Source organism: Anopheles coluzzii, chromosome 3, assembly GCF_943734685.1.
Source record: "Anopheles coluzzii chromosome 3, AcolN3, whole genome shotgun sequence".
NCBI classification, from domain to species: Eukaryota; Metazoa; Arthropoda; class Insecta; order Diptera; family Culicidae; genus Anopheles; species Anopheles coluzzii.
Genome location: NC_064671.1, coordinates 91,609,591 through 91,628,535, shown reverse-complemented (window position 1 = coordinate 91,628,535; position 18,945 = coordinate 91,609,591). Strand labels below are relative to the sequence as shown.

Genomic DNA, 18,945 nt, shown 5'->3' with positions numbered 1-18,945 from the left:
ACCGTTTCCGCTCTCGCTCTTACACTCTCGCTCTCAATTTCAAATGTATCTCTCACTCGTCACTCACGCTCGCGTTCTCTCTCTCTCTCTCTCGTCTATCGTATGTACCGGTTGTGCGTGTTTTCATTTTGTTTTGAATTTCCGTGCCAGTCGGACGCACACCGGAGAGCAAGTGCAACACGGCGCGAAATAGCCGGGAAGCTGCAGGTAACAAACTGTAAGCAAATGAACATCAACATCAACTAACAAGCTGTTTCTCTGCCTCGTCCTAACTATTGTGAGTATGAGCCTTTTGGTAAATGTGTACTGTGTTGTGTTTAGCATAAAAAGAATACGTAGTTGAATAATACAACGGCGTCATTTGGTCTAAAATTCACCATCTTTGTTGTGGCCATGGCTAAGAGATGAAATAAAGAAAGTCAAACGTGTGTGGTCAGCATGCGGTCGTCATGTACGTGTGTGTGTGAGAGAGAGTGGAAAGGATCAGCTGACGAACTCCAAATTTCTTGGGTGCAGTGTTACCTCGCCAGTGTGTGTATATGTGTGTGAATTGCATTGTTTATATACAACATTTACGCAGCTGTTATGAATAAGAAGTACAAATAATGATTTGTTAGAAAATGTTCCATTATCTGCCCATAAAGTTACATGACAAAAATGTAAAAAATGCAATACACAAACGTAATACAACAATTATGCTGTGGAAGGGTAGTTTTCCTTGGATTTGGCTGGCTCCCTGAAACTCACTTCCTGAAGTAAGGGAGATGGAAACGTAAAACCAAATAACAAACACCCCTCACACACTCACACGATCATACACAAACATTTTGCAACACGAACCCACATGCAGCGGCCCCCCAAAAACCGGCTTTCAAGATGCTGCGCGCGAGCTTGTGCCTGTGTGTGTGCGTGTTTGGTGTGAGACGAACGAAAACGTTGCGAATAGTTTGCGAATCCGCGAGAGTGGAAGGTAAACGAGTTCCATGGTGAACTTACTTGACCGCAGTCACCGCGAAGCTTCCAAACGGGCCGTTGTCTTGGGGGTCGATTTTGGGTTTGCCGATAACAGTTTCTATACATTTCCTCAAAGAATGTATTTCGAAGTGACAAAATTCAATTTAACCTGTTTTGGTTTCATATTATCACTATCTCTCTCTCTCTCTCTCTCTCTGTCCCATTCGCATTCGGTTGATCTAGTTTTTGTTGCTGATGCTGGCGAGGCTGCCCCGTGCCCAACAGGTGCCTAATCTCAACCAACCATAACGCCATGTAACGCTTCGTAACGCTTCGAACACAGTGTGCATGGTCGCCCGCTGGAGGAAAAATCGAACCACACCACACTGTGGCCAATAGTGGTGGTGGGAGGCAATTGTGTAGTTTTTATGTGTGTGCGCGCATGAGAGAGTGAGAGAGAAAGAAGTGGAGGGGAGATTAGCTACTGCTGCTGCTGCTGCCGTAAGGCTTCGGCAACAGCAGCGCAACAGCACCGGGCGCAGAAGTAAACGACGCGCGGTGCGTATTAGATGCTGCTTAGGAGAGCGTAGTGCGCTACATAGCCGGGGCCGGGAATCTGGTGCAGTTGTGGTACGGTGGGTCCAAGTGGTCCAAGCGGCACATCGGAGGAAAGGGAGAGAAAAATAAGTGCTCTGCGCGCGCGCGTGTGTGTGTATGTTCCAAAGCCAACTTCGATCTCTGTGCCCGATCGGTTGAAAATTGATGGTGGTGTGATGTGGTGGTGTGCTTTCGTGCGTTCGTCCGTCCGTTCGTTGTGTGTGAAGCAAGCAAAAAAAAATAAAGTGTGAAAAGCGAATGAAAATGATGTGAGGGCAGCGGGAAAGTGTGTGTGGTGGTGCAAAAAATAAGAAGCAATAGTTGTAGCAATAAAACAGTGGCGAGCAAGAAACGTGGTGCGGTGCTTACGGGGCGGCACAAGATCGTTTGCCGCAAAGTGAAAGCAAGTGATGGCAAAGGCGAAGTGTTAGATTGCAACGTACAGTAAGGGCCGCCAACGGGTGGTATAAAGCGAGCGAAAGAAGCAACAACAAAATATACAGAGCGAGAAAGAGAAAGAGAGAGGGGGAGGGAGAGAGAAGTAACAGAGAAAACGGAGCAAAACAGGGAAGGAAAAAATAACAACAGTGGCCTGGAGAAAGAGAGCGGGAGAGCGAGAGAACAAAGTAATTAAACAGGTAAGTGAGCTACAAAATGTGATAAAAGTTGTTAGAAAAAATAGCGGGCAAATAGTGTATATTACATAAAAACAGCAATTTTGGCATGATCTTGCTTTTGTCGAGAGTGATAACAGAGCTGCCGAACCAAAGCGACGAATCAAAATGTAAAGTAATACCATCACAAACATACTGCACAGCCACTCACACAGAGCATTGATTGCTTCTGCTGTTTAATTCTACAGTGCTGTACGCAAAACCTGCTGGAGAGTCTAAACTTGAAAAAAGTTATTTTACAAAAAATAATCAAAATTTTAAACCTTTTATGAGTGCTTCATTGCTGTCCAGTTTGTTCGCTTGTTTGTCCGTTTCAGTGCTAGAAACTTATCAAGTGCCGTGGACGTGTGCTGGAAAAACTGTGATACTGAGCCGTCTCGCGCCATGTCCGCGGGGGTTTCAGCCTCAGCATTGCAGCAGTACCCACTTCCTTCTTGGTGTTGTGCGGTGAGCCGGGCGACCCCGCTGCAAGTTGTAGTTGTATAAGCTTTTATGCTGTCCACCCACCTTCCTTGCTTCGCCCTGCTCCAGCAGCACGATGATGCACCGAAGCATAACTTGTTTTGCTCGCTAAAGCCTCGCTTTTCTGTCTCATTTCTTTCCTTCTCGGTGTTACCTTTTCTAGCTCGTTGCGGTCAGAAGCCAGCAAAAGGCCTCATAAAGCACCACGCATGCACGCACGCACCGTACGGAAAGGAAACTGGCAGCCGACAGGGGAACCGAGTTAATGGTCGAGCAAAAGTGCAGTAAATACTGAGCTGCAAAAAGAGTTTGGTTGAGAGTTGATCTACCCTGTTCGTATTGAGATAAGATATGGCATTATGGAGTGGTTTTATTAGCTTTTTTTTTATTACTCAAAAGGCAAGATAGTTTCTCAAGCCTAGATAGTTACATCAGTTCCACTCAATAATAAACTCAAAACAAATGGATAGTAACTACTACTTTCATTTCATACTTGCTATGGTTACTGCTGGCATTGATTTTGGACGAATCGAAACAAATTCCCCTTATCATCGCTCAATGTGGTGCGCTTTGTGTGCAGCGCACTGTTTTAATGAGTCGAAATTGCTAGACCGATTTGATTAGCACTGACTGTCTCTAATCGATTGGGATTCCCATACAGAAACACACACATGTACATGGGCAGCCACTTAAAGCCGAACCTTTGACCTGGCATGACGTACGACTGGCGTCCACGCCGGCCATAATGACACATCCACTTGCGCACGGTTAATTATTGTTTACAATACTGGAGCTGTCTTGCTTCCGGATTTTCTCTCTCTCTCCCACTAACCGAGGCGGAGAATATTCTGCTGTAATCGCTGAGTGATATTCAATCTACTATTAACTTAGTTCCGGTTCTGGCTGCGATGGGATTAAATGTGAACCTTTCCCTCCGAACCCGGACCTGGACAATTTTGATGTGGATTTGCCGTTGTATTTGTGAAGGGGTTTTGGTGCACCCTGTAATGATCGTGTCGATCGTGCCAATAGCGAAGGTAAATTGATTGCACTGATGAGAGGTGTCTGAGATTTTTGAGACACTTTTGATCGTCGTCGGATGGAGCGTCTATAAACTATTTTTGCGCCCAGTCATTGCAGACGCGTACGCGACACGATTGGGTTGAAAGTGCGAGATTACATCATCTTCGGTGATGATGAATCGGTCCGCCGAGATGGGAAGTGTAGAGGCTGGTTGCCACCACTACTACCATCCACTGCGATCCGTCGACACGATGGGTGATGCTGGTGGTAGTTGAACAATTACGATAAACGTCGAGCCAAAATCTGGACGCCACTATAAACCAGCGACGCGGATACACAACACCCAGTGTGATCATCGTTAATCATTGATCATGGAGTGTGGTTTTGTGCTTAGTCAACAAACACACATGGTTGGTGGTTTGCGTGTTGGACAAATAAAAATAAGTGTTTCGGGGATGGGGGCTATAGGAGGCTAAAGAGACACGATTTTGTCGGGCGTGTATTTACCCAACTAATTTGTGATCGGATTTTTAGGCGCGCGCTTTTGCTGTCACATGCTTCCGTATTTTTACTGTCGAAGGTTTCATGGTAGAAGTGAGCGCGTGTTAAAGGTAGTCGATGGATGTCTAGCAATATATATATCTAGATGAAATAGAATATTTGTTTTCCATGTGAAATAAAGCACGATCCGATCTGGATTTGAATTCACAGCCTGCGGTGTGTTAGGTCAGGGACATTGTCACGGCACTATGAGACTGCACCACGGAAAGACAAATCAAATTGAGTTTTAAGCTAGAATGTGTTGCCGTAGTTGGATTAGTTTCTTTTTAAAGAAAAATAGCAATCAATTATGACGCAAACTGCGGCTCGATGACTTCTATTTCTCTGCCATATTGAAGTCACCCTTTGGACCCGCTCATCCGCCCGATCTAGTAAGCTTTAGGGGGAGGCAAAAATTGACCACCTGATAAAGGCGCTAAATCTTATCATCGTGCACCTACTGCTTGCCTGTTTGAAGATAGAGCGTACGCCTTGCCTCAAAAATAGAAGAATCACTCAATTTTACAACACTTGTGGCGTGTTAACCCGATTGCACGATTTACGTGTACGGGCCTATCTTGCCAATTCTCATTTCCTGCCCCTGCCTTGGTGCTCCTGCGTGGATGATAACGAAGATGCAAAGATAATGTAACGGGTTAGTAACGCCAGTAATTGTATGAATGATCGAGGATCGTGTTGCTAATTTTATACACCATTTTTCGGCGGGTTCAATGGCTGTTATCTTGCCGTTTTATTTCAAGCTACAAACGAGTAGCTTTGAAATAGCTATTAATTTTTCAGCTGGTGATGATCCTTCACCGTGGAACCAATGGTTAACGATTGAGCGAGAAGAGATTATCGGGAGGAAGCTGTTAGATACGTCTTTAAAAGCATATCTACGTCTTCTAAACGTTGTTTACTTCGGCTATGTTGCCGTAGCATTAAAGACAGCCGGATTAAATGATTAAATGTGTTCTTTATATGATGAAGGTCATGTTTTATGAAAAGCCTATACAAAGGGCAATGCTTATTGTTTTAAGTATAAAAGCTTTATGTTAGCTTCTGAGCTTTCTTATAAGAGCTTCCAAGGTTTATTACATTTAAGCACCCCTGTTTGTGTATCTTTTGGTCTCAAATAGAGTGCTTTAGAGTTGGTCAATCGCCATTACGCGGGATTACAAACAAACAATTTAAGCTTTCCCAATTAAAATGTCTGTTGTGTTTTGTGAAGCTTCGAACTACTACTCGTTTGAAGGCTGTAACATCTAAACATCCCGAATGCGTCCTTAAAATGTTTCTTCATTCATAACTCATGTCCATTATGTTCTGCAAACTGTAAATCCTATCTGCTCACGGGTCGCACAAAAAATGCAAATCCACAACCCTACAAAACAAGGTACGGTTGCGACAAACATTAAAGATAGAATCTTTCCGACGCTCGTTATGCATAATGGCCGCTTACTTCCATTCCGTATTGTCAAATCCTGTACCGGAGGCAATTTGTTATTCCCATTATCTTGGCCCTTGGCTGGCTGGCTGGCTGCTTAAATGCAGTTGCGGTGGCGCTCCGGCAAGAGTGCATAAAAGTCTCTTCTAGCGCGAATGGAAGGGCAGAAGAGCAGAGCTGAAGAGCTGCATCGCATAAATGGCTAAATTTCCTCTGGGTACGCGTTCTCGCCGTGTGCCCCGTCGTGCGGCCGCTGCCACGACAACAAACTTGTTTTCCGTGGTCCGTGGTCGAGAAGCATTTGTCATTGCGCAAGGTGCACAAAGACACACAGCCAGCGAGTGGTGGTTGTGTCGAAATGCAGTGGAATTTCAGCGACACAGCTAGTCGCAGAACGCGGAGGAAGAAGCCAGCGAGATGCCAGTGGTATGGAAGGGACATGAAGAACTTTACTGGCAAAACGGAAGCGAGCGCGGTGGTAGGGATTAGTCTCCGCGTGTCTGTGCATTTGGGTAGTGCTCTTGAGTGTGGTTCGTTAAGGAGCTTCGGTTGTGGCAGTAAAGGGGACAGCTTAGCAAACAAGTACTGGCACGTACGCGAATTATGCGCTATCCGAATGTTTATTATGCTGCTTTTTGGACAGAAATCACGGCATGCACTTGCCATTTACGTTGGTTTGATATTTGATTGAAACTTGAGCGTCTTTTCGTTGCGAATTTCCATCCAACTGCTAGCGCCGATCCCTACACGACACTGCCAACGCTCGGAACTGGTTGGCTAGCGGAACTAAGGTTGGCAGCAAAATAAAACCGGTACCTAAAGCACACACATTGCACAATCGGCATGCTTGTGGCTTGTGGCTTGCGCGTGTCGGATTTAACTTCGCGCTCGCGGTAATACTTTGCGACGTGCATCGCGGGACACAGCGGGTGCAGTACAGTGCACATGCACGACGGGCCAATTCGGTAGGGGCTCTGGCTCTTGTTTAGTTGTTTGTATGTGGACGATCGTCAAGGTCCTAACGCTGGTTGCGGTCGGGTTCCTTCCCTCGCATGAGCGTTTGTCGTCAGTGTGTCCCTATTTGGGGGTTGGTTCGGTGCCGCTGCATGGTACGAATCGTCTTTGGTGGTGGAAAACATGGAGACCTTTTTTCAACGCCCTTTACATTATACTGGGTTGTAAGTGAAGAGTAGCGCTCGTAGTAAAGCGCCTGAAAGTATGCAATATACTATTTATTTTTATATATTTACTCATTTATTTGTGAACAATTATTTTGAAAAAATGTCTAAAACAAATGTTATATTTACCAAAAAAAAAAGGTTTAAAAACCTGTTAAGACCACTAAGCCATGTAAACGGGTTTTTTTTTTACTTTTTTTTGTTGTAATTTTAAAATATATTAATTCATTTACTTTCTCTCAATTCTCTCTTGCAAAACCTTGTTAAAATCCCTTATTAATCAATTGGGTAAAAACATTTCAAATTTATGATGGTCCTCCTAAAGTCGTTAATCGATGTGCATATCACTGTTTTTGATTATTTACTGACTTAAAATTAAACTTTTTTTTGTCAAAATCACGCCGAAAGACGGAAAAAATCGCTCATAAATTGCAAACCAAACCCATTTGGGAAGTGTGTGCGCGCTCACACTTACATAAACACGGTACGGTGTGCGAAAAGCGAAAACTTGAAAATCAAACATCCCACCCAACTCCCTCCCAATCCAAACACACACTTCGAAACGAAACGAAGCCTGAATAAAAACCTGAATCGATCTCAGTGCGGTGGAAAACGAAATCGCCAATGGAAAGGAAAACCGAACACATGGTGAATGTCCGCGGCCACCAATAGTGTGGCCTGTGTCTCCACCCGCCCTCCTCTTTCTCTCTTGGGGTTTAATCGGAGGTTTATTTTCCCTTTCTACTTGCTTTTATTTCTGCACGGCGGTAGTTTTCTTTTTCTTGCTACCTCCGGTGCATTTCCTTTTTTTTTTATACCGGTCACTGACAAATCCACTCCCACCGTTCGCATTTTTTGTTGCATATTGGGTGGTGGTGGTGGTGATGGTGCATTTTTGCATCGGTGGGACGGGACACGGAATGGAATGCTGTCTATATTGATCGAATTTCCAACCGCCCCCGTGCGTAAGGCGTTGTGCCGTGGAATGGTGTTGGGGTAGGTTCAGCAGGCTCGAAAAACGACGTTTGCGTGTGAAAGGGACTGTACACCTAGTTGTGTTGTGACTACAAGACTGTTCAACTAAACGTTGCACACTGAATGATTGATTGTTTTACTCGTTTCAATATGAATGAGTAATTAAATAAATTCCAAAAAAATAATATCGTATTTACCCCCCAATTTATCCCTGTTTTTTCCCCTAAGGCTCTTTCTATGCTCAACGCTAACCAGAACGGACTACGAACAGCGTCCAGCGCACAGTGAAGGTGAAGGCGACGCGCGGGCTGAAGCCATGTGTGCGATGCGTTCGAGCAGCTGCAGCACTATTACGCGACAGGATCGGTGCTCTGCATCAGTGACATTCATTTGACCATCGGTCTGGTAATCGGTACCAGTAAGCAACCAGTCAGGGTAAGTGTGATTTAGCCACGATTTTGCCATGCGTAATCTTTCCTCGAAACGATGCGTCTCGAACCATTCACTGCAGGAAGTGCACACCTTAAACAGAGGAAGCGATTGTATCGGCTCAATCGCTGCAGTCCGCTCTATCTTTAACCCGCAGCAGTGTATCTCGCAGCGTAGCCGTAACTTATTATTTTGATACGATACATGTCACGAGTTCACCGGTTATTAGCGATTTCCGCACCGACGGCTGGGCTATTAGCTACCACCCACCCACCGTGGGATACTTTACTTAGAACAACAATTTATGAGCACGCACTAATGCGGATAGAATGTCCCACCTTGGCTACATGCAGGTGAAGAAAGTAAGTCCTTTTCCTGGGCTCATAAACCATTTGTTAGTAAGGACGGCGCATTATTTTTCCGTTCAATCTATAAACGATCGAGAAACATAGAGAAGGAAACACATTGCGCTATAATTAGGCAAATTGACCAAAAGGGAGCTGGGGTTGGTATCGGCGGTAACGTATCATTTAAGGGTCACAGCTTAATCAAGACCCACGGAGCAGTATAGGGGCATTAAAAGACCTAGTGCTTGCCTCTACTGTGTTCTTCTCCATCCACTAACGCCATGTAACTACTGGTTGATTTGCATTGCGAACGGAAAGAGGGGGACCACCTTCACTCCTCCTCGCTTGCTGGGAATTTTGCGGCGCGATTTTTGCTATCCTTCGATCGATTGGCTTTAATTTGTGGGCACGACACAAGGAAAAAGAGCGCGGGGTGTCGTGGGGCGGCACCACCTTTGACCGTTCTCTGTGTGTGTATGGCGAGAGCGTGGTCGGGGTATTCCCCTTGACCAGTGTAGTGTGCTAGCGCAAACGCTCGCGTTATGACCCTTAGAAAACAAGCGTTCTCAACACTGGCCCCACCCGGCGAGAGTTTTACCTCGTGTGTATGGGGATTTTATTCGTCTATAACCCTTTTTTGTATGATAAAGTACGCTTTTTTGACTAGAAAAATGTTCCACAGTTGGGCTCTGTTTTGTATACGAGTATTGAACGCACGACCGCTTGTGGCACTGGCTGGAAAACTCGTGCGTGCTGACAACTACACCATGCGATCATCTCCGAATAGTAGTGCTTCAAATCAATCTGTATGCGCTGTTTTGGATTGAACACATTCACTTGAATTGTATTTATAAATGCACTTCCAAGTTGAAATGCTTCGAAATGGGGTTTCGGTGTGATTTGACGAATTCCTAGTAGAAAAGCTTTAAATATTCTATTCGAATTTACATCCGTTCGGAGGAAATTCAAGCAAATGACAATGTTGATAGTGTACATGCCGTAGCTTCTAGTTCGCAGAAGTTTGCTGCAATTTTAGTTTAAGAGTCTATTTTTATTGCTATCTGACCATTGTATACCAAGAATGGGCATGGAGGAAATGTGAATAGACACCTGACCTACCGCAAATAAGTTTTATTAGCTCAGGCATTATTCTGCTTATCAATCGATAGACCCCTATTTTAGTATGCTGTATATTTCATAATCCTGTCCAACGTGTTACAGAGCAGATAAAGCTATGCGCTATGTCACGATAATCATAAACAAGTGATAAAAAAACAAGATATAATGTTGCTCTAATATAGATGTAATTTTGTCTTTAAATTTATTTCCCTCTCGATGGCGCTTCCATCAACCAAACACAATCAATGTCAGCAATCTTCCTATTCTACTTTGTAAACGCTTGCAAGCGAGGTAATAACATCCATTATCGATTGCCGATGCACATAAATTTAGTATGAGAGGGGGTTACATTTACACCGAATAGCGTTGTAAGAAGAAAAAAGTCCGAAAATTGTATGCAAACCAATCGCCATCAAACGTCATCGGTTCGTGCCTGCCGTGTACTGCTGGAACACACACGTTCCCCATGCCCACTCAATTGCTTTATTAAAACGGCGAGACAAACGATCAAGATGCGCCCCGTTCAACCGCAACGACATGCTGCATGTTGAGCAATAAATTATCATTGTACAGTGTTTTGTTTGCGAGAATGTGACCAGCGAAGGGGTAGAGTTCTGAGGGGAGTTCCGTCGAGGCTGCAAATTTCCCATGTCAATTGATTTCATTACGGCATTACGGCAGCCAGAGCCCGTAGATTGAGCGAAGCACGCTGGAGAATAAGTTGAAGATTGCTGCTTTCCTTTGGAAAGTTGTCTTATCCACGGCTGAGAGCTAACGCAGTAGGCGAGGGGCCAGCTTTGTTGATTTCATTCCATTAGCCTGGATCCACCTTGATTGAACCTTGATTTTTGTTCCTTTTTTTCGGTAGCCTTCAGGCGGCATTCCAAACAAGGTAAGGCTAATGTATTTTAGGCCCCAAGGGTGGGTAGCCTCTCTTATCTGGAGTGTGATGGACCGGGCCCTGCGGATTCTATGCGGGCTGAATTCGCAACAAACACACACACAGACACAAGATCCCTTGGGGGGTTTGTGTTATCCGTTAGTCCATCGGAGTGTTATCGGCAGTGCCATTGTTATATTGATAAGTTGCCCAGTTTGTGTCGATTGCGTGACGTGCGAAAGTAACCGGGCCGGCGGTGCTTCCGTGTTCGAGCTCTTTGTCGATAGCTACTACAGTGCGTCACAGACGAAAAGCTCACGTACACGGTATTAGTTTTGGTGCTTTGTTGTGGATTTGATGAAGCCTAATATATTGTGGAAGTTTGACTTGAACGTCTCTTAAGTGTATTCTCAGAAAATATGAATATGGATGAGTTTTACGAAATCAAAATCAAACAGCTTATCGCTCGTTGTTCTTTATTCCGGTTTGAGGAACGTGGGCAGCTCTCCTTGCCATTTTCTGTTGCTAATTTTAATGCAAAGCTGGTGCCTCAATTTATAAAATTCTACCCGTTCACTAGCAAGAGGAATTTCAAACAACGAACCCATCAGACCAGCTCTTTGAACTCTTCCTGCTTCTGGGCGTGCGAGACACATCCTTCTCCCGAAATGAGCCATTGAGTGCTCATTAAATTCACATCACGCAGCAATTATAGCCGCCCGGCACTGTAAAAATCAACCCCGTTGCGTGTGCGTACAGGCGGCGAAGACCACCGACCACCGTCGTCGTGGACGAGACAGTTCGCATCGATGCCCTGTGCATGTCGATGATGCGTTCCGTGCTTTCCGTTTGCTGTGGCCGCCATCCGCGTCCCCTTCGACAGAGCCGTTATTCTTAGCCCGGACGTGCGACAGGTCAGTTATTTTGTTACGCTGTCACGTGATCGAGAGAGAGGGGTATGGCTACCCATGGCGGGAGGTGCATGGGAATTCTGTTGTTTGGACTTTGGTTTTAAATGTGCCGCGATGTGGGCCTGATTGATTGGAGGAGAGCGCGTGTTCAATGTGTTTGGGAAAGTAGACTTGGCCTCGTCTCGTTTTGCGCAACTGTTCGCATTGTGGTGATAAGCTTTTTTTTTTTAACTCCGGATGTATCGATCTTGGACGCCTCAGGCACTTCACTTCTCTTTTCCGGGTTGGATGGGGGTAATTTGCACTATTATTTCCCCCGTCACACCATGGTTTCGCGCTAACCGGCGAGAATATACGCGGACGGCAGTTGCGTGACGGAGCAATTTCGCGTAGCATTAGGCATGGCAACGCCGGTTCGTTGCCTACTGCCATACCGTTGTTAAATAATGACATTTGACAGCTATGATGGTACGGCGACGGGGGGTTCGCATCGTCATCGTAGCAGCAGGCCTGATTGAAATTGAACCGCTTTGGCCGCATCGCCGGTAACCGCACACTACCGCATCGGAAAAGTGTTTGAAACAAAAACAACTAAGGGCAAAATGTGTAAAACAACCAAAATCAGTCCGACAAAATCCCTAAACGCGGGGGTACGCGCCATGGCCTGAAAATACGCTCGGCGTCAGTACGATTTTGACCTTGACCAAAGTGTTCAATCGGCCGGGAAATGAGGGGCAGTAGCGGGGTGTGTTCGGGGGGGATGTGGTGGCCCCCGAAAGGGTGTTGAAATTTTTGTAAACGCTGTTACTCAAGCAAATATGAATGCGGCTGCTGTTGCTGCCCACCATGCTGTACTTACCATGCTCACCGACCCGTGCCCTTCGGTCGGTTCGCTTTCTGCCGTTTTCGGTCGGGCAGATTTTTATCGCCTTTTTCTCATTCGTTCGTTTCTCTATTTATTTTTTTGTGCTTTTTTCTGTTCTTGAATGAAAAACACTCCTCAATGTGATGAACACAAGCCGGTAGAAAAAGTTTGCAAAAGTTCTTTATTGATGCGTCGCCAGTGGCAACACAGTGTACAAATCTTTTCGGCAAATACAACATTGGGGCAGCGCTCACAGAGTACCACGGTACGCAAATAGTTGCGCGCACAAGGAGTGGTTTTATTTTGTAGTTGGGCGGAAAATAGTGAATCATCTCAGACGATTTAGTGGGATTTTTCGGGCTTTTGAAACGCAAATTTAGTGTCGGAAATCAGAAATGTTTGGTTAAGAAATTAAGTATTAATTGTTCGCTTATTTGTCGTGGATTTACATGTTCTTGAGTAAGTATATCTGCTTAGGGTTTTTTAATGTGCATCTAAATATTTGAAATTCTGAATGCCGACAGATTTCGGCTGAAATGATTATTAGAAATGGAATTTAAGGCGCAGGCTGCAAGGTGTTGTTAGATTATACATGAACTGCCTACTGGAGAGTACTTTAAAATACACACGTCCTACGCTTTGTTGGGCAAAATGACTCGAATATTAAAGAGCACAAGTCTACAAGAGCTTCACTAGGTCCTACTTATCAGTTGAATATCCCAGAAGAATACCGCAACTAGCCAGTTTCCTTTGGAGATGCTGATTCTGATGTAAGATCCTGTTAGGTTACTAAAGTTCTGACGTTTTCACTGATAAAGGCAAAGAAGTATGTTGGCAATTATTAGTTTTATTTATTAGATCACATAATTCATTGGCACTCGGTTCCAACATTGGTCTTTTGAATGCCCAATGACGTTTCACGCCATCTTATGTCTGCTCTGATGCTCTGCGTAGTCCAATCAATACTAGAATCATTCTTAGGTTTTATTTTACTAAAATTGTCTCATTGAACTGCCTGACTCCGTCAACTAATTGTGGTTATAACGAGATCAAATGTGGAATGCAAAGTATTACGATCCTCACCAGCACTGAAAGAACACTAACGCTAATGAAACGTGATGTCAGCCAGCCATCACCGGTTTGGTGGGAATTGCGTGTTGTTGAGGTTTAGCGTTTAGAAAGGCAGGGATGTTCAGATTCGTTCAAACGTGTGTTACCTCGAAAACAAAAAGGGTTTGAGGATGGCTCATGCTTGTTACTGAAGCATCAGCATCATCAACACGACGTTTCAAGTTGCACGGTACGGTGTGGAATGCATGGTCGCATGGTGCTGTTGTTGACGTGTGCTTCTCCTCATAAGTGCGCCACCTGATTATGTTCGTTTATGTCCTCCCGTAGCCTACAACCACCTTGCTGACCTTGCCTACCCCGGAGCTGTTGGGATTTTATTTCTCATCTCAAGAGGCAATTCGATTGTATTGGGTGGCAAAAACCGCACGAACGCGGCATGGTAGGGAAGCTCCAGATGGCGCACGGTGGTAACCTCAAAGCAAACAACCTAACCTAGAAGCCGGGACCAGTGGGTGCTCTAGAATTGTCGTCCAGATTTGTCAACCGTTCACGAAACGTACGGCGTCGTCAGGTAGGTTATGGTTGAGCCCCGGGGGCTATGGCTGCAATGGAGCTAACGCACGCCGTCATCAACGACCTAGAAGAACTTAGCGCACTACCTGAGGTGGAGGAAAAAGTAGGTTTCCCTTCCTAAGTACGGCCGAAACGGCCATACGGTGCAAATCTTGTGCAGTGGAGTACCCTGACCCAATGAGCACTCTCGCAACTTGTTTGCCGTCCGTGCGCTTGTGTGTCTGTGCGTGTCTTTTGCAACAACGACGTCTGACCGGACGAGTGGGGGTTCGTGTGCAAACGGCGTACCTTAGGATGGTCTGATGTACCTTTGTGGCCATTTGAACGCATTACTCACCGAACATTTCAAGGGAAACTACACACACAGAGAGGTTTTGCTGGCCAGTAGCAGCTCCCTACTATACCAAAAAGCAACAACGGCAGCAAAATTGCAGCTTTCCGACGCCCTGCTGGAACTAATACACGATGACTTACCGGTTTTTGGTGGTTGCGCGTCATCTCCCAACGCAAAATAGGTGCTTTTTAGGGAAGAAACCCCAGCACGCGTGTTTTGGTGTGTTTGGCCAAGGTTTTTGGGGGGAACGAGATGCTGTCCAACAGCAAAACACACAGACACATAAACTTCCGGCGATGGCAACGCCCGCGAGACTCCCTCGAACGCCGCGGAGTCGTGGAGTAGTCGATTGACGTCAAACTCTCTTGGCTGGCAAATTTTGTTGTTTTCGCACAGGCCGGCAGTGGTGTTGCTGTGGGATGCTCCCTGTCCGTGGGCGCAAAGTTCGCAATAGCGCAAATGTTATTCGGGACAGAGAGGGAGGGAGGATGATGTCTACGTTTTGTGTGTGTTTCATTTCGTTTGTTTCGTTCCAAGATCGTGTGCCCGATGGGTGGTTGGCATAGTTCGCGGAGCAGCTGCTGATGCTCTGGCAGATCGAGCTTATTTGATTAGTTTCTCGGCGACCGCGGGTGTACGAGTTTCGCATTTCTGTGTCCTTTGCTTTCTCGTGCTTTCGCCCATTTATTCGCAGGGCATCTGTTTGATGTTAGGATCTTGCTTCGTTGTCTTGCTTCGCTGTTGGGAAGAATGCTAAAAGGGAAGTCTTTTATTGTGTCGTCTTGTTTTGCCGATATTAAATTTATTCCTTCGATTGATGTTTCTTTATCGATGGGACTTTTGTTTTTTTTTTTGCTACAGGAATGGAAAAATAAAATAAATAATGCAAATTTAATTAACGGTAAGCGTTGGTGGGTGATTTTTAGTGCGCGCTTTACTCGTGTGAAGCTTGTGAACGAGACGCGATGATGATTGAATGGGAAAGTTCCAGCAGAAACTTTTAATCCTGACTCATGCGTTCGATTCCATTCCGTGAAGCAAACCCGTCGACCAGAGGGAGGAGGCTGCTGCACATCTCATTACCATTCAGAATTGTCCACCACACGTGCGGGTACACCCCTTCTGCTTCTCCGCCACAACACCGCATTGAACACGGCGCAAGTATTTATTGCTCGCTGAGTGTTTTTTTTTACACCCGACTTGCCGATCGGAGTGATTTATTTTCATCTATATTTATTCTCCAAGTACACACACACACACACACACTTACACCACTGGCTTACCTTACCGCCTTCATGGAACAATTTTCCATCACACGCTCTGAAATCGATCGCCTATCACACACACACACCCATTGAGGGGGGCAAGAAAATTTCCATTCAAACCAATTCCACGTGGCGGGGGTTGCGAAACTTTTGCTGTCTTCTATCTTTTCCGACCACTCCGGTGTGGTCCAACACTCGGTGGGAGGAGATGCCGCTAAGCCTCGTTTCCCCATCCAACACAACCCGAGCGCTTCCGGGAGCGGGTGTTGAATATGCATGCATCAGGTGAACTTAATCATACGCGATGAGTGGTACGGATCCTAGGAAACAGGATCGTGTGTGTGTGTGTGAGGGGTTTTTTCGTTTTTCCCCAAGTACGTCACAGAAAGTGGTATTGCACCTGTGTCGGTAGTGTAATCAACTGACGCCTCCCTTGAGGGAACACCGACGTCCGAACACCCTTTCCTATACCGTTAAAAGGTTTTTCTTCTAAGATTAGGGAAATAAAAGTGTCTATTTCGTCATCTAAGAGTACTAGTTAGTTGAGAGAAAAGACGCTGTTCTGATTGACAACACGCACTAAAAAGGCACTTTACTTTGGCTGGAAGACTATGAGATTCAATGTGGCGGATTATATAGACACGTTCAGTTCCCGCAGGGTCATCAGATTCTTCTTCTTCTATTTGGCGTAACATGTCCTACGCGGACATGACGGCCTATACAGGCTTTCGCGACTTAATTCATTACCACGTAGCCGGAAAGGCTTGACCCATGACGGGCATGTTATTGAGTCGTTCGAGTTGACGACTGTACCACGGGACCGCCCCAATGTCATCAGGTATCAATGCCAAAAAGTGAAAAATGCTCTATTGTACCGGGGTTTGGATGAGATTCGATCTCAAATCCGGTCTTTGAGATATCAGCGTGCCTATTGATTACACCTGCTAGCCACTCGCGGTGCAATGAGGTTGATAGTGCATAAAAAGTGTGCTCCGTAGCTTATGAACCTAACTTTTCAGTTAAAATAACAAAATTTTGCTGTTGTTGCTGTTGTAGAATTATACATATTTTGGACCTCATGAGTCTCTTTTGCCTCTTTAAAGGGATTGAGAAAGGGAAAGCTAAGAAGGGAAAAAGGTGGGACGTTTGGAAAGAGATTTTATGGTATCCCAGACCTTCTTACCTTCGATGTAACATTATATTCTGACATAGTTAATAGTCTCGGTGTTAAAATAACAAAATGAATCACTTACCACAACAAAATTAAAGTGATGAAAAATGTATTACTTCATGCAGAACGTTCCAATCTTCTTGACATATTGCAGCAGTAGTCAAAAGAATTGAGCTGCAATTTACCGTACCCACCCCATAAGACCCCTAATTGTATCTTTTTGCAAAGCAAATCCTCTTAGGTAATTATTTATAGCTTGCTTGGCTACCTCGTTCTCTGCCCTCCGTCTAATTTCTAATATTTCTATCAGCAAACCAGCTCAACTTCCACGCGAGTGCGCGGCGTCTATCAAACGCATTTACCGAGCGTGGCTGGCAAAACAAAAAAACAATAACGAAAAATGGCTTCTCATATTTCGCGTCCGCCTAATGAGACGCCAGACGTTTTGTGTTGTGTTTTGTTGGGGCGTTGTGTGGGGTTTTCCCCACCAGGCTTTTACATTGCAATTGCCCGTCCCTCTACTTGTTTTTTTGCGCCGACAAGAAATGCTCTACGTTGGCGTCGGTTTCGAGTTGGATAAGAAGTCTCTCGGACTGGTTGTTTTGCTTGCTTGGAACGCGGCAAAAGGCCTTATCTTCTTCTTGCCTTCTCTAACCCTATGGAAACTGCCGCCGCCCATTAACCTTCCCCGAATGCCCTGCACTGATCTTTGGGATGTGGTTTACTTTTTTTGCGGTAGGTTTTTAGTCCTGTTTTTAAGTAAGTCTGGTCGTAAAGCTCGTTGCTTTCTAATTGGATAATTTCATCCCAACGTTTAGATGGATGAGGTGCACTTTGCCTTCTTAATGTGCCATTGAGTGGCAATGCTCTGGGGACGTACAAGCTAATGTGCGAGGATGTTGAATTAAGTTGAAGAAAAAAAAACACGAAAAACGTTACGAATTACAAATAAGCTTTAAGTCGTTGTGTTGTATCACTTGTATCATTATTGTTGTTTTTCTCTTCTGTTGAACCGCAAAACTAACTTTACATTTGACTCGCCCCGGAGGTTAACGATGAACTCGTTTCTTCAAAAGATCTTGCGCACATCAACACGAAGCAAGTGACGCTCTTTTCCGGGAAGCATTAGAGCGAAGATAATTAAAAAATGTTTAATGTTGATGTTAGGCCAGCAGCGGAGGGATATAACTGTGGCCGGCCCTGTTTTTGCCCTGTCGCCCTCGCCGCAAGCTTATTGAGGGGATTTACTAGGACGTAAAGGAGGAGGGCTAGTAGGATGTCCTACATACCTATCTACCTACACAGTTATTTTAATTAAGTGCTTCTTGGAATCGTAAAGCGTTGTCTAAATTTGGACGCCGTCAAACTTCGCGGGGACTACTAAATGAGCCTCGCGTACTGTATAATGATTAGACCCAATTTCGGATGGTTTTGGTGGATGGTCAGGCGCTGGGCGACCCAATCGTTCATATTCATGTTGCAGTGAATAATTTGATTTGATCAGCTATTAATAAATCCTGCAAAAAATTTTGGGTGTAAAACGCTGAACAAGACTTAACTTTTGCTTGTAAAATCACATTTGCGAGTGTTATTTACCTTTAAAAACCCAATTCCACCTGTGCAAGTACCTTTTCCCATCCTCCGTACACTGTGTCTGTGAAAAAGAGCGCGATAGATCAGAGGCAACAGCATCCACCATCATCATCTTCTCTCTGTGTTGATCGCTGCTCTGCCCTCGATTGCGCTCGTTGCGCAAACAACGGGGACCTTGCGCTTCCATTCCGATGGACGCGCCTTCGACCGCGGCAGGCTGTTGGGGCGGAGCGCGATTTCCTCCTTGGACAGTAAAGTTTCATCAATTGTTGTTGTGGTGGCCTGTACGTACAATCAAACATCTCCAACCACTCGAGATCAATTGTGGCCTTACGCAAAAGTACATGATTAATAAACGAACACGAAGGACGGGGCTTTCAAAGGGAAGCCAGTTGGTCTTATGCGATCATTATCTTCCCATGTGCCGCAAGTTGTTGACCGCTCTACCGACCGCTGACCGTGTCCTTTGCATCGTCCCGTGTCCACCTTAAACGTGTAATGGCAAAAATGAGGTTTTATCGATGCTTTAAAGCGCAA

At 45.2% G+C, this 18,945-nt stretch overlaps 1 protein-coding gene across 4 annotated transcripts in view; it reads left to right on the top strand.

Moving 5' to 3' along the window:
- Positions 1 to 126: 126 nt before the first annotated feature.
- LOC120957595 (diacylglycerol lipase-beta-like) overlaps positions 127 to 18,945 on the top strand; it is a 29,923-nt gene continuing 11,104 nt past the window's right edge. The window contains exons 1-3 of one of the 4 annotated variants that reach the window (XM_040379878.2): positions 127 to 277; positions 1,198 to 2,189; positions 8,079 to 8,285. The gene's annotated coding sequence lies outside the window, so the exon portion shown is untranslated. Of the gene's footprint in view, positions 278 to 1,197; positions 2,190 to 8,078; positions 8,286 to 11,433; positions 11,540 to 18,945 lie in introns of those variants that run through there. The other 3 variants (XM_049610711.1, XM_040379879.2, XM_049610712.1) reach the window with 3 other exon arrangements.